Raw genomic sequence first — 15,418 nt, 5'->3', positions numbered from 1 at the left:
CTGAATGTCTGCCAGTCCTTCCTTTCATCCTTCCATCCTTTCAACCTTCCAATTTTTATCCTTCCATCCTTCCATTCTTCCAACCATCCTTCCTTCATCCTTCCATTTTTTTATCCTCCCATACTCCCATCCTTCCACATTTCCATCCTTCCACACTTCTACCCAGGGGTGAAATCCAGCAGGTTCTGACAGGTTCTGAAGAACCGGTAGCGGAAATTTTGAGTAGTTTGGAGAACCGGCAAATACTACCTCTGGCTGGGCCCATAGTGGGGTGGGAATGGGGATTTTGCAGTATCCTTCCCCCAGAGTGGGGAGGGAATGGGGATTTTGCAGTATCCTTCCCCTGGAGTGGGGAGGGAATGGAGATTTTACAGTATCCTTCCCCTGCCACACCTACCAAGCCACGCCCACCAAGCCACACCACGCCCACCAAGCCATGCCCACAGAACCGGTTGTAAAAAAAATTTGGATTTCACCACTGCTTCTACCCTTCCATCCTTTCATCCTTCCATCTTTTTATCCTTCCATTCTTCCATCCTCCCATCCATCGATCCTTCCATTCTTTCACCCTCCCATCCTTCCATTCTTTTATCTCCCATCCTTCCACATTTTCATCCTTTCGCCCTTCTACCCTTCCATCCGTCCATCTTTTTATCCTTCTGCACGTGCGGCCCCGTTGCAAACTGGTAGTAAAAGTAAGCAGAATCCACCCCTTCCCGAACCCCTGCGAACCCCCAGCAGCCCACCCAGTGGTGGGATTCAAGTAATTTAACAACCGGTTCTCTGGCCTAATGATTTCTTCCAACAACCAGTTCACCAAACTGCTCAGAAAGTTAGCAACCGGTTCTCCCGAAGTGGTGCGAACTGGCTGAATCCCACCACTGAGCCCATCCCTGGTCTATACTTACAAAACTCAGAATCATTCCTGGTGACACTCTATGGAAGTGAAAACTGGACTTTGAAGAAGCAGGACAGGAATAGGAATAGGATAGCAGAGTTGGAAGGGACCTTGGAGGTCTTCTAGCCCAACCCCCTGCTCAGGCAGGGGGTACCATTTCAGGCAAATGGTTGTCCAATCTCTTCTTAAAAACTTCCAGCATTCACAACTTCAGGTGCTTTGGAGAATAGCTTGACTCCCTCTTCTTTGTGGCAGATATTGGAACACTGCTATCATGTCTCCCCTAGTCCTTCTTTTCATCAGACTAGACATACCCAGTTCCTGCAACTGTTCTTCATATGTTTTAGCCTCCAGACCCCTAATCATCTTTGTTGCTCTTCTCTGCACTCTTTCTAGAGTCTCAACATCATTTTTACACCGTGGTGACCAAAACTGGATGCAGTATTCTAAAAGGGTGGCCTTACTATGGCATTATAAAGTGGTATTAACACTCCATGTGATTTTGATTCTATTCCTCTGTTGATGCGCCTAGAACTGTGTTGGCTTTTTTGGCAGCTATAGCACACTGCTGGCTCATATTTAAACAATTGTCCATTAGGATTCCAAGATCCCTCTCACAGTTACTACTATTGAACCAGGTACCACCTACGCTATACCTGTGCATTTGGTTTTTCTTGCCTAAAGAGCATTGACCCTTTTGAGCTTTGGTGTTGGAGAAGACTGCTGAGAATACCATGAACATAGCACACATCCTGGAGATTGAGAAAATCTCTGAGGATGGGCTCCAGCACGAGTCCAAAAGCTTGAAAGAAGAAAACCCTCTGACCACAGTGACTGATTCAGATTGGATCCTGCAACATTATCCTGTGACATGTACTCAGTGGTGGGATTCAGACGGTTCGCACCACTTCGGGAGAACCGGTTGTTAACTTTCTGAGCAGTTTGGCAAACTGGTTGTTGGAAGAAGTCATTAGGGCAGAGAACCGGTTGTTAAATTACTTGGATCCCACCACTGCATGTACTGTATATTTACCTTCATTCGCAATACCATGAACAGCCAAGAAAAACCAATAGGTTGTTGAACAAATCAATTCAGAGTTCTCACCTAAGACAGAAAGGAGCAGGTTCAACTTATCCTACATTATGTAACGAGCCAACTTTCTTAGAAGTCCATAATGATGGGAACGGTAGAAGGAAAAAGAAGAACAAGACTACTAACAGAATGGTGTTGGACCAAGGTGAGTGAACTTAGTTACCGTGCTGATAGATACACTGTTGGAAGATCTGAAGAAGCAGACTGCGGACAGATCATCCTGGAGATCTACCTATGTGATCACCAAGAATCAGAGTAACAGAGTTGGAAGGGACCTTGGAGGTCTTCTAATCAGGCCTCTGCTCAAGCAGGAGACCCTATACCATTTCAGACAAGTGGCTGTCCAGCCTCCAGGGATGGAGCGAACTCAACACCAACTCCTTAATCAATCAATCAATCCATATATGTATACTTTTTCTCCTGTCAATTGGTTTAATAACATGAGAGGTAATACATTTAAAAAGCAAGATTGCTGGAGGCAACAGAAAGTGGGCATAGGTGTGAAACAAAGACAAATAATGGCATATTTTATTTGGCTAAGAGATGTTATCAGAATAAAAAAACCAAGGTGTGTGCGAGAGAATGAGTTGATTATGGTGAAAAACAAACCTAGGTAAGATTTCCCAAGCCCTGCCCAAGCTGTCTCTGCCACTTGCAGTTTCAGCAACCAGGGAAGGGAAGGGGGAAGGGGGAAGGGAGAAGGAGGGAGGAGGGAGGAGAGGAGAGGAGAGGGGAGGGGAGGGGAGGGGAGGGGAGGGGAGAGGAGAGGAGAGGAGAAGAGAGGAGGAGAGGAGAGGAGAGGAGAGAGGAGAGGAGAGGAGAGGAGAGGAGAGGAGAGGAGAGGAGAGGAGAGGAGAGGAGAGGAGAGGAGAGGAGAGGAGAGGAGGAGAGGAGAGGAGAGGAGAGGAGAGGAGAGGAGAGGAGAGGAGAGGAGAGGAGAGGAGAGAGAACGGGAATACAGAATAGGAGAGGAGAGAAGAGAGAGAAGAAAGAAAGAAAGAGAGGGGAGGGAGGGAGGGAGGGAGGGAGGGAGGGAGGGAAGGAAGGAAGGAAGGAAGGAAGGAAGGAAGGAAGGAAGGAAGGAAGGAAGGAAGGAAGGAAGACTGTGAGTCCCACTGTAGGCATGAAAGCCAACTGGGTGACTTTGGGCCAGTTCAGTGGTGGGTTGCTTCCGGTTTGGACCAGTTCGCAAGAACCGGTAGTAAAACCAGAGGGAGGCCCCGCCCATCACCCCGGATGTCGTCATCAGCGATCTGTGCATGCAAAGCGAACACACGCGTGCGATCCCATTGCAAACTGGTTGTAAAGGTAAGTAGAACCCACCTCTGGACCAGTTGCACTCTCTCAGCCCTACCCACCTCACAGGATTGTTGTTATGGGGGAAAATAGAAGGAGGAAAATGTGCTGGATACGCTCACCCTCCTTGGGTTGTTTGTCAAACATAATAAATGTGAGCTACAAATAAATAAATAAATAGAAATAAAGGGTGACCACATTTCTAAGCTTTGCCCGATTCCCAAAGGACCAGCGTGGCAACGCAAAGGAAGATCCTGTTCGGCCCCACCGAAGGAAATGTTTAACATGGAGATGTCAACTGCCTATAGAAATGTGAGGTCCAAGAACTCTGGAAGCTTGTTGTGTCTTTTTTTCATCTTGCACTATGGGTCATGGCATCACTTAGAGGCTGCACTTAAGAGTCAAGAACCTGGAGTTCAAAGTGAACCATAAACTTCCATCTCTAAGATAAATTGTACAAATTACTTTACAGAAAATAAATAGAGCTGCTTCAGGAAAGAGGTTATCTGGTTGCCTTGAGTTTACGTCCCTAATGACAATAAAGTTCAAAAAAAAAAAAAAATTACAGTCCGTGGAGGATACCAACACTTGCTTTTATTGTCTTGGAAGATGAATATTTATCATGCCGGTTCGACCCGCTTTGGCCGACAGGAGCATTTTTCTTTTTTTTTTTTCAAATACTGGAAAATAAAACCACCCTTTATGAAGGTTGGTGGCGGGACATTTAGGGCAAACAAGATTCTTCCAAAAAAAAAAAAAAGGCAAAGAATTTTGGAATATTTTACTTCTGTGACAATACTCCTGGTCTTTGAAGGCAATTTGAATAGATAAGAAAAGTATCCGGAGGTCGGTGGAACCTCCCTGTGTAGGCATGGTATATACTTTTGGTGTTGAAAATGGAAAGAAGAGGGGCCACTCCCTCTATGCCAGTGTTTCTCAACCTTGGTAGCTTGAAGATGGGTGGACTTCAACTCCCAGAATCCCCCAGCCAGCAACGCTGGCTGGGGGATTCTGGGAATTGAAGTCCACCCATCTTCAAGCTACCAAGGTTGAGAAACACTGCTCTATGCCCTTCCTATCAGCGGCACCCAGAATGTTTAGTGTAATGCTTAAATTTATTTATTTATTTATTTATTACATGTATTTATATGCCGCCATTCTCCCGAAGGACTCAGGGCGGCAAACACAAGTTAAGAAACAAGTACAATAAAATCATAATTTAATCCAAATAATTAAATAGTAGTAAATAATAAAGCCCGGAATCAGTCTCAGCCTATTTATTTGAAAAGCCAAGTCTTCAAGTCCCGACGGAAGGAGCGGAGATCAGGAGCCGTCCGGAGCTCAGTAGGTAATTGTTGGCCTAGAATCCAGGAGACTGGGATTTTTAGTCTTGCTTCAGGCACGAAAGCCAGCTAGGTAACCTTGGGTCAATCACTAGGAAACTGGGAATTCTAGTTTCCCACCCCAGCCCGCCCCCACCCCCTTAGGTATGAAAGCCAGTTGAGTCACCAGGAGATTTGCAAGTTCTAATATTGCCTTAAGCATGGAGGGTGGCTGGGTGACTTTGGGGCCAATCACTAGGAGACTGGGAGTTTTAGTCTTGCTTCAGACATGAAAGCCAGTGAGGTAACCTTGGGTCAATCACTAGGAAACTGGGAATTCTAGTTTCCCACCCCACCCTCCCTTAGGTATGAAAGCCAGTTGAGTCACCAGGAGATTTGTGAGTTCTAATCTTGCCTTAGGCATGGAGGGCGGCTGGGTGACTTTGGGCCAATCACCAGGAGACTGGGAGTTATAGTTCCGCCTTAGTCCTGAAAGCCATCTGGGTGACTTTGGGCCAATCAGCAGGAGACTTTGATTTCTAGTCCTACCTTAAGCATGAAGACTGATTGGATGACTTTGGGTCAATCACTAGGAGACTGGGAGTTCTAGTCTTCCTAAGACATGAAAGCCAGCTCGGTGACTTTAGACCAGTTCTCCTCTCTCAGCACAGCCCACCTCACAGGGTTGTTGTTGCGGGGGAAAATAGGACAAGGAAGAGTATTTTGTCTGTTTGCCATCTTGAGTTACTTATAAAGATATAAAGCTGGGATAAAAATCTAATAATATGGTAGAAACGAGCTATCAGAGCAGAATTATTCTGCTTTTACTAGTGACATACAGGTAGTCCTCAACTTACAACACTTTGCTTAGTGACTGTTTGAAGTTACAACAGCATTGAAAAAAGTGACTGTTTTTTCATACTTATGACCATTGCAGCATCCCCAGGGCCACACGATGAAAATTCAGGCGCTTGGCAACTGACTCATACTTATGACGGTTGCAGTGTCCCAGGGTCACGTGATCCCCTTTTGCGGCCTTCTGACAAGCAAAGTCAGTGAGGAAACCAAATTCACTTAACAACCACGTTACTAACTTAACAACTGCAGTGATTCACTGAACTCTGGCAACAAAGGTTGTTGAAATGGGGCAAAACTCATTTAGCAACTGCCGCGCTTAGCAACAGAAATGTTGGGCTCAATTGTGGTCGTAAATCGAGGACTATCTGTACTGAAATTCCTGTCAGTTTTTCTTGAGTCCTGTAGTATTTTGGTACTGGTCTTATTTTTGAGGTGCCAAGAGTTCCGTGTGCTATAAGCGTCCTGTCTTTAATTGAGCAAATAATCTCTCTCGTGTCTGCAGGCTTTCCACATTTCACTTAAACTACAGAGAATTCATTTCATGGTTTGTTCATTTCTTTCCAGATCAGGAAACTTGGACGGCTGGAGAGAAATGAAAAAATAATATATCAAGAAACCTCATTGCTTATTACCTCACAACTATAAAGTAAGACTGTGCCACGCTGCAATTTTTTCAATCAATTCTGTAGCATTTGGGACACAAAGTCAAAAATACAGAAGAAAACTGCAGGGAAATTTTAACACGGTATTTAGGTTTCCACAGACTGTGGAGCCAATTTCTGAGCAGTGGCGTTTTCCAAAGTACAGATAGTCTTCGGCTTACGACAGTTCATTTAGTGAGCGTTCGAAGTTACAACGGCACTGAAAAAAGTGACTTATGACCAATTTTCACACCTAGTACGGTTGTAGCCTTCCTGTGGTCACATGATTGAAATTCAGACGCTTGGCAACTGGCTCATATTTATGACCGTTGCAGTGTCATATGCATGTGGGAAATGGAGGGGAGGAGGAGGAAGAGGAAGAGGAGAAATAGGAGAAGGAGAAGAAGAAGGAGGAGAAGGAAGGAAAGGAGGAGGAGGACGAGGAGGAGGAGGAGGAGAAGGAGGAGGAGGACGAGGACAAGGAGGAGGAGAGGGAGGAGGGAGGAGGAAAAGGAGGAGAAAAAAGTAAAGGAGGAGGAGGAGAAGGAGAAGGAGAAGGAGGAGAAGGAAGCAAAGGAGGAGGAGGAGGAGGAGAGGGAGGAGGAGGAGGGAGGAAGAAAAGGAGGAGAAAAAAGCAAAGGAGGAGGAGAAGGAAGAGGAGGAAAAGGAAGAGAAAGAAAGGCAGATGAAGGAAGAGAAATGGAGACAAAGAGTGAGGAGAAGGAGGAGCAGGAGCAGGAGGAGAAATGAAGGGAGAAGGAGAAATAAAGGGAGAAAGAGGAGTGTTTTGTCAAGTGTCAGGGCAGTGCTCACGTGCTCACGTGCTCAGGTAATAGGTTCTTTTGGATCAAAAGACAATGAATACTACAGTAAATAAATGGATCTTAAGCTTTATTGTTAAATAAAATCAGAACATGAAAAGCAGACCTACCAAGAAAAATGATACCCAAATCTTTCCTAAGTTTCCAGGAACTCCTTAATAATGACAGGAGCAGAGATACCCCTTCGGAGGCCAATTTCCACAGGACTCAATGCTAGGTTCTGTGCAGAACCTTCCCACAAGTAACACAACTCCAAGGTTCTTATCAAAACCTGGCCACTGTGACTGGCACTGAGACTGTAAGACCTGACCTTGACTGGATGGCAGATGTCTCTGGGATGGGAATCGAAAGTCTGAGACTTTCACAGCTGTGAAACAATGTGAAGATATAATTCCACCTTCTCCTTCGTTCAGCAAACAAGAGTGGGAAACAAACAGGGCAGCTCAGAATGACCTCTAAACTTTCAGGCTTTTCCTACGTCTAAAAGGAGAAATCAAAATATGTCATTAACTCCTTGCAATATCAATGGTCCTCCTGCATTGTCACTACAGGGAGAAGGAGGAGGAAGGAGAGGAGGAGAGGGAGAGGGAGAAGGAGAAGGAGGAATGAGATGGAAACAGAGAAGGAGGAGGAGAGGGAGAAGGAGGAGGAGAGGGAGACGGAGGAGGAGGGAGAGGAGGAGAGGGAGAGGGAGAAGGAGAAGGAGAGACAAGATGGAAACAGGAGAAAGAGGAGGAAGGGAGAAGGAGAAGAAGAAGGGACAAGATGGAAACAGAGGAGGAGGAGGAGGGGAAAAGGAGGGGAAAAGAGAAGAAAGGAGATGGGAACAGGAGGAGGAGAAGGAGGAGGAGGAGGAGAAAGAGAAGGAAAGAGATGGAAACAGAGAAGGAAGAGGAGAGGGAGAAGGAGGGGGAGAAGGAGAAGGAGGGGAGAAGGAGAGACAAGATGGAAGCAGGAGAAGGAGGAGGAAGGGAGAAGGAGAAGAAAAAGGGACAAGATGGAAACAGAGAAGGAGGAGGAGAAGGAGAAGGAATGGAGAAGGAGGGGAGAAGGAGGGGAAAAGAGAAGAAAGGAGATTGGAACAAGAGAAGGAGAAGGAGAAGAAGGGGAGGAGGAGGAGGAGGAGGAAAGAGATGGAAACAGAGAAGGAGGAGAATAGAAAGTGTTATTAAAGAAGAAAGAGTGAAGAGTTCTAGTCATGCACCAGCCTTGCCTTATTTACCTGTAAAATCAGTTGGCATTACTCTACTCTACTCTACTCTACTCTACTCTACTCTACTCTACTCTACTCTACTCTACTCTTTACTCTACTCTACTCTAATTTCTATTTCTTCTGCTTCTAATTCTATTTTATTCTGTTCTATTCTACTTTATTCTATTCTAATTTCTATTTATGTTTCTAATTTTATCCTATCCCATCCCATCCCATCCCATCCCATCCCATCCCATCCCATCCCACTCCACTCCACTCCACTCCAGTCTTCCATTCTCATAGACTTGAGATTACAGATATTTGTTGCTTCAGCTTTTACTAACAGCACAATATGCATGGATCCATGTTTTCTTAGTGTGTGTACAAAGACACATAGGTACACCTATGCAAACATACTTTGGATGTTAGAAGCAAATCAGAGATTCGCCATTCTTAATTTTTGGAGAAACGTCCTCTTTGTTAAACGGCATGAAAATTAAAAGGCACCGTTCCTATCCAATTATATCCAGAGCAAAGGAAGATTCTCTTATAAAAGTGTTAAAGGAGCCGCCTTGACATGTCATTCCCCCCACTTAAAAGGAAAACAAGGCAGAGCAAAGACAGGCACACTTATTCAACCCGAGGTTTGGTTCAAAGTTACACTCAAGAACCGTTATCTGATCCCGGCTGTAATTTATCAAGCCGAAGGCATTATTAGCGTCAAGCTGTTTTATTACCCACTAACTTAACACTGTTTTGCCAAGAGTCAAGTCTGATGTCACTCACGTAAAAATAATTTACAGCTAATAGATTGCTGGCGGAATCCCCAGCTTGTCTGCTGAATGTTTTGTATCTCCTAACGGCAGATATTGTTCTGGAAGATACTCGGGCATATTTTTTAAAAAAAAAAATTAAAAAAGAAGGAACGGGGCAAATAGGAGAATGGCAGCTATACAGGTAGTCCTCAACAGTTCGCTTAGTGACTGTTTGAAGCTACAACGGCACTGAAAAAAGAGACTTATGACCAGGAGTGAAATCCAAAATTTTTCCCTACCGGTTCTGTGGGCGTTGCTTGGTAGGTGTGGCAGGGGAAGGATACTGCAAAATCTCCATTCCCTCCCCACTCCTGGGGGAAGGATATTGCAAAATCTCCATTCCCACCCCACTCTGGGACCAGCCAGAGGTAGTGTTTGCCGGTTCTCCGAACTACTCAAAATTTCCGCTACCGGTTCTCCAGAACCTGTTAGAACCTGCTGGATTTAACCCCTGCTTATGACCACTTTTCACGCTTACAACAGTGGTGGAATGCTGCCGGTTTAACAACCGGTTCAGTGAGTGCACGCTTTGCGCTGAAAATGGAGCATTTAGAAGCTCAGCTGCTTACCTTCCAAGTCAGCAACGGTAAGTAGAACAGTGAGAGGGGAGGGAATCAGCTGTGCCGTACGATTGAGATGAGCTAGAAAGCAGGAAATAAAGGACAGGATAGGGCAAGGGTGGGTGAGTGGGACCAGCTGATCATCGGAGCTACAGCTGAATTCCACTTCTGGCTTACAACTATTACAGCAGCTCTATGGTCATGTGATTAGCAATAACAATAGCACTTATATACTGCTTCACAGTGCTTTCCAGCCCTCTCTAAGAGGTTTACAGAATCAGCCTATGGCCCCCAACAATCTGGGTCCTCATTTTACCCACCTCGGAAGGATGGAAGGCTGAGTCAACCTTGAGCCTGGTGAGATTTGAACTGCCAAATTGCAGGCAGCTGGCAGTCAGCAGAGGTAGCCTGCACTACCGCATTCTAACCACTGCGCCACCATGGCTCAGCTTGTCTGCTGAACGTTTTGTAATCTCCTAACGGCATTAAAATTCAGATGCTTGGCAACTGACTCATATTTATGAGGGTTGCAGTGTCCCTGGGTGATGTGATCCCCTTTTGCAACCTTCTGACAAGCAAAGTCAATGGGGAAGTCAGGTTCACTTAACAACTGTGTGACTAACTTCACAACGATTGACAACTTCACAGCGATTGACAACTTCACAACGATTGACTTAACAAATGCAGCAAGAAAGGTCGTACAAAGGGACAAAACTCACTTAACAAATGTCTCGCTTAGCAACATAAATGTGGGGCTCAATTGTGGTATATTGTCATAAATTGAGGACTACCTGTTGTTGTGGCCCGTCAGCGGCCTGTGTAGCTAGTAGCTGATTCCGACAATGAGGAGGCTGGAGAAGATGTGGTGCCAGAGACAGGGATTCAGCCAGGGCCTTCAGAACCTCCAGAAGCTTCCATGGGTAAAGAGGAAGAAGAGGAGGAGCTTCTTCTCGATGCACGGGCGCGCAGAACTGCCAAAAGGCAGGAGTGGCTCCTCAGGAGGAGGTCTCCTCAAGAGTAAGGCTTGGGGCTAATTGGCCACTCCCTTAGCCTATTTAAGGAGGAACGCCGATTGAAGCAATTTGCAGGAAAGAAGTTCATTCACTCTCCTTCGCGTCCTGATCTTAGTTCTCTGCAAATTGCTTCTGGGCTTTCTGCCAACCATAGTAAGATTATGATTATTTATTCTTTGGATCCTTGTAGGCTGTTAAGAAAGTTAATTAACAGCCTTTGTTTGAAAAAGACTGATTTAATTTAGTAAACTAAGGTTTGTACAGACTTTGTGTATGCTGCGTTCTTTGGGGTCCGTAGCTGGGGCAGAACACCTGTACATCAAATAAACCTAAACCTAAACCTAAACCTGTACGGATCTAATTTTATTTCTTCCTATTAATCACTATACTACAGTGATATATTTTAGCATCATTCCTTTAGTAACTGTTACAACAGCATTGAAAAAAATGTGACTTACAACCAGTCCTCTCATTTACAACCAACACACCCCCCGCAATCACGTGAACAAAAGTTGATTGGTTGGTTGGCATCCGGCATGTATTCACAATGGTTGCAGCATCCTGGATCATGTGATCTCCATTTATGATCTTCCCAACCGGCTTCGGGCAAGCAAAGTCAACTGAGGAAGCTGGGTTTGCTTAAAGACCACATGATTCAGTGAACAACTGCAGCACAGTAATAGAGGACACCACTGTCTTGCTTAGCAACAGCAATTCTGCTCTCAGTTGTAGTCATAAGTTGAGGACTACCTGTATCTGTGTGTGTGTTGTGTACGTTAAACACAAGACCGAACATCGGTGTGTTTGAAATGGTATGGGGCCGTGATGGCAAACCTATGGCACGCGTGCCCAAAGTGGCACATGAAGCCACGTCGCCTGGCACACTCGGTCTTGCCTGTTGGTCTTCCGGGTTCCTGGCGCATGCGGTGCGCGACAATCAGCTGTCCTTCGGCAGTGCCGAAAACTGCTGTGCCAGCTGATTATCGGGTGCACATGCGCGCTAGAATCCAAATTTTCAGCTTTTCCAGAGCGTGGCCCCGATGAGCGTATGCACACGCATGCGATGTTTCTGCACGACTTTTTCGGCACTCGGTGCCCAAGTAGTAGTAGTAGTCTCCCACTAATTGATAAGACAGAAAAATGTGGGTTAGACAGCATCAGATGGATTTGTAACTGGCTGACCAACTGCACTCAGAGAATAGTCCTCAATGGAACTGCATCTACATGGAGAGGAGTACGCAATGGGGTACCCCGCAAGGCTCTGTCTTAGGCACAATACTCTTCAGTATCTTCATCAATGATTTAGGCAAGGGGTTAGAAGGGGAACTCATCAAATTTGCAGATGACACCAAGCTGGCGAGATGAGCCAACACTCCAGAAGATAGGCTCAAGATCCAGAAGGATCTTGACAGACTTGAACACTGGGCCCTATCTAACAAAATGAAATTCAATGATGAGAAAAGTAAAGTTCTACATTTAGGCAAGAAAAAACAAATGCACAGGTATAGAACAGGTAGTACCTGGCTTAATAGTAGTAACAGGGAAAGGGTTTTGGAAGTCCTAGTGGACAATCACTTAAATATGAGCCAGCAGTGTGCTGCAGGTGCCAAAAAAGCCAACACAGTCCTAGGCTGCATTAATAGAGAGATAGAATCAAGATCACGTGAAATGTTAATACAACTTTATAATGCCTTGGTAAGACCGCACTTGGAATATTGAATCTAGTTTTGGTCGCCACGATATATTATAAAATAGATAGTATTTAGGGAAACAATTGTCTAAAACATTAAGTTGTGTTATTTGGAAATTAAGATTTGAAGTGAAAAAATAGAAAGGTAATTGTTTTTGAGTGAGTTATTGTGAGCTGGGGGTTTTTTTCTGTTTTATTTTTTTTTTTTATTATTATTATTATTTTTACAAGATGATAATTAGTGGAGATGAAGTATTGTTAAAGATGAATTAGTGATTGTACCAATTTATAACCGGATCAATGCTTTGTTCTAAAAGATGTATTTTATGTTTATGTTTTAAAAAAATAAAAAAAACTTTTTATTAAAAAAAAAAGATGATTAGGGCACATATAAAGAAAGATTCCAATAATTAGATATATAATGAAAAGAAGGACTAGAGGCAATGTGATAGCAGCAGTGGTGGGTTTAAATTTTTTTTTACTACCAGTTCTGTGGATGTGGCTTGGTGGGCGTGGCATGGCTTGGTGGGCGTGGCAGGGGAAGGATACTGTAAAATCTCCATTCCCTCCCCAATCCAGGGGAAGGTTACTACAAAATCCCCATTCCCTCTCGATCAGCTGGGACTTGGGAGGCAGAGAATAGATGGGGGCGGGGCCAGTCAGAATTTTTACTACCGGTTCTCCGAACTATTCAAAATTTCCGCTACCGGTTCTCCAGAACTGGTCAGAACCTGCTGAAACCCACCTCTGGATAGCAGTGTTATATTTGAGGGGCTTCAACAAGGAAGAGGGGGACAATCTATTCTGCAAAGCACCTGAAGGCAGGACAAGAAGCAATTAATCAATGGAACCAGTTGCCTCCAGAAGTTGTGAATGCTCCAACACTGGAGGCTTTTAAGAAGAGATTGGACAACCACTTGTCTGAAATGGTATCAGGTCTCCTGCTTGAGCAGAAGGTTAGACTAGAAGACTTCCAAGGCCCCTTCCAACTCTGTTATTCTGTTATTTAACAGGTGCCAGTGTGCTGTGTGTAATCCAATGCCATTTGGTTAATTAATGGCTGCACTGCACAATTTAGAAAAGGAATCAACGGAGTGACCAGGTTAATAGTATGTTGAGGGAGGGAGGGCAGTTGAACAAAACGTAATTCTCTTTCCTGATAGCATTTGCTCTGCATTTGGAATGTAAAGGAAAAACCATTGCTTTGGAAAGTCAACCAGCTTATGATGAATGGGGATTCCTTTCATTGCACATTTAATCATGCGTGCAAGCGCACACAGAGAGACACCCTGCACAGACTTTTTTTTCCCTCCCTTGCTAGTTCTGCATCATGCCAGGGTCATCTCTAGTGCAACTGGTGTTTGTTTGAGAATTTATTTCCCATTTCAAAATCTGTTACTCAAGCAACTGTGCAGGCCGCTTCCTGATCTGCATCAGCCTTTCCCAACCCGGTGCCTTTACAGTCCTTTGGACATGCTCCTCGTCAGCATGGCCTTCCTTCCTTCCTTCCTTCCTTCCTTCCTTCCTTCCTTCCTTCCTTCCTTCCTTCCTTCCTTGCTCTCTCTCTCTCTCCCTCCCTCCTTCCCTTTCTTTTCATTTCTACCTTTCTTCCTTCCCTTTCCCCTTCCCTTTCCTTCTCCCTTTCCTTCCATCCTTCCTTCCTTTTCCTTTCTCCTTTCCTTCCTTCCTTCCTTTTCATTTCTATCTTTCTTTCTTCCTTCCCTTTCCCCTTCCCTTCCCTTCTCCCTTTCCTTCCATCCTTCCTTCCTTTTCCTTTCTTCTCTTCCTTCCTTCCTTTTCATTTCTACCTTTCTTCCTTTCCTTTCCCCTTCCCTTTCCTTCTTCCTTTCCTTCCATCCTTCCTTCCTTCTTTCTTTCCTTCCTTCCTTTTCATTTCTACCTTTCTTTCTTCCTTCCCTTTCCCCTTCCCTTTCCTTCTCCCTTTCCTTCCACCCTTCCTTCCTTTTCCTTTCTTCTTTCCTTTTGATTTCTACCTTTCTTCCTTTCCTTTCCTTCTCCCTTTCCTTCCATCCTTCCTTCCTTTTCCTTCCTTTCCTTCCTCCTTTCTTTTCATTTCTACCTTTCTTCCTTTCTTCTCCCTTTCCTTCCATCCTTCCTTCTCCTTCCTTCTTTCCTTTTCATTTGTACCTTTCTTTATTCCTTTCCCCTTCCCTTTCCTTCTCCCTTTCCTTCCTTCCTTCCTCCCTCCCTCCCTCCCTCCCTTCTTTTCCCCCTTTCCTTCTCCTCCCCTCCCCTCCCCTCCCCTCCTCTCCTCTCCTCTCCTCTCCTATCATCCCTTCTCTCCTCTCCATGTTGGCTGTTTTTAACTGCCTGGCTTGGCTCCTGCAGTTTTCTTGGCAAGGATTTTGGAAGTGGTTTAACCTCACCTTTTGCTTCCTAGGACTGATAGAGCATGACTGGCCCCAAATCATTCTGTTGGCTTCCTGCAGGATTAGAACTCATGACCCTTTGGTTTCTAGCTTGGTGGTTTTAGCAACGAACCATACTGGTTTTCTTATATTTAGATAAGTTTGATTGCATCAACAACCAGAGCAAGTTTGCCTCCACACTTTAAAAATGTCATATTGATACAGGACTTTTGAGCCCTTGGGCCTCACATTGACACCCAAATTTATCCGCTGATATATGTAGGCATGGAGATTAACATACAACATCTGCATAAAAGTGATCTTGATGGAGAGTGGTGGGATCCTTAAGCTTCTTTAACCTTATCAATACCCTTTCTTAAATCTTAAATATGAGCCAACAATGTGCCGCAATTGCCTAAAAAGCCAAGATAGTCCTAGGCTGCCTCAACAGTGCAATAGCATAAAGATCACAAGAAGAGATAGTAGCACTAGTTAATCCCATTTTACTCAGGCCACACTTGGAATACTGTGTCCAGTTCTGGTCACCACAATACAAAATGGATGTTGAGATCCGGGAAAGTATGCAGAGTAGAGCAGTAAAGATGATAAGGAGTCTGAAGGCTAAAACATATAGGGTTGGACTAGAAAACCTCTGAGGTACCTTCCAACTCTGCTCTTTTTTTTTTTTAATATTATTGTTTTATAACTAAAACTAAAATAGAAAACAGAAAAAGAAATAAAACAAAAAATAAATGATTAGAGAAAATGGACTAGACAGCTTTATAAGAGAATGGAAACTGTGGACATTCTATGTGCTAAATACAATAACAGATGGTCAATAGAAGGATTT

Source organism: Pituophis catenifer, unplaced genomic scaffold, assembly GCF_029215685.1.
Source record: "Pituophis catenifer annectens isolate HBS135680 unplaced genomic scaffold, rPitCat1.0.hap2 SCAF_3, whole genome shotgun sequence".
In the NCBI taxonomy this organism is placed as follows: Eukaryota; Metazoa; Chordata; class Lepidosauria; order Squamata; family Colubridae; genus Pituophis; species Pituophis catenifer.
Note: the sequence above shows the minus strand (reverse complement) of the source record.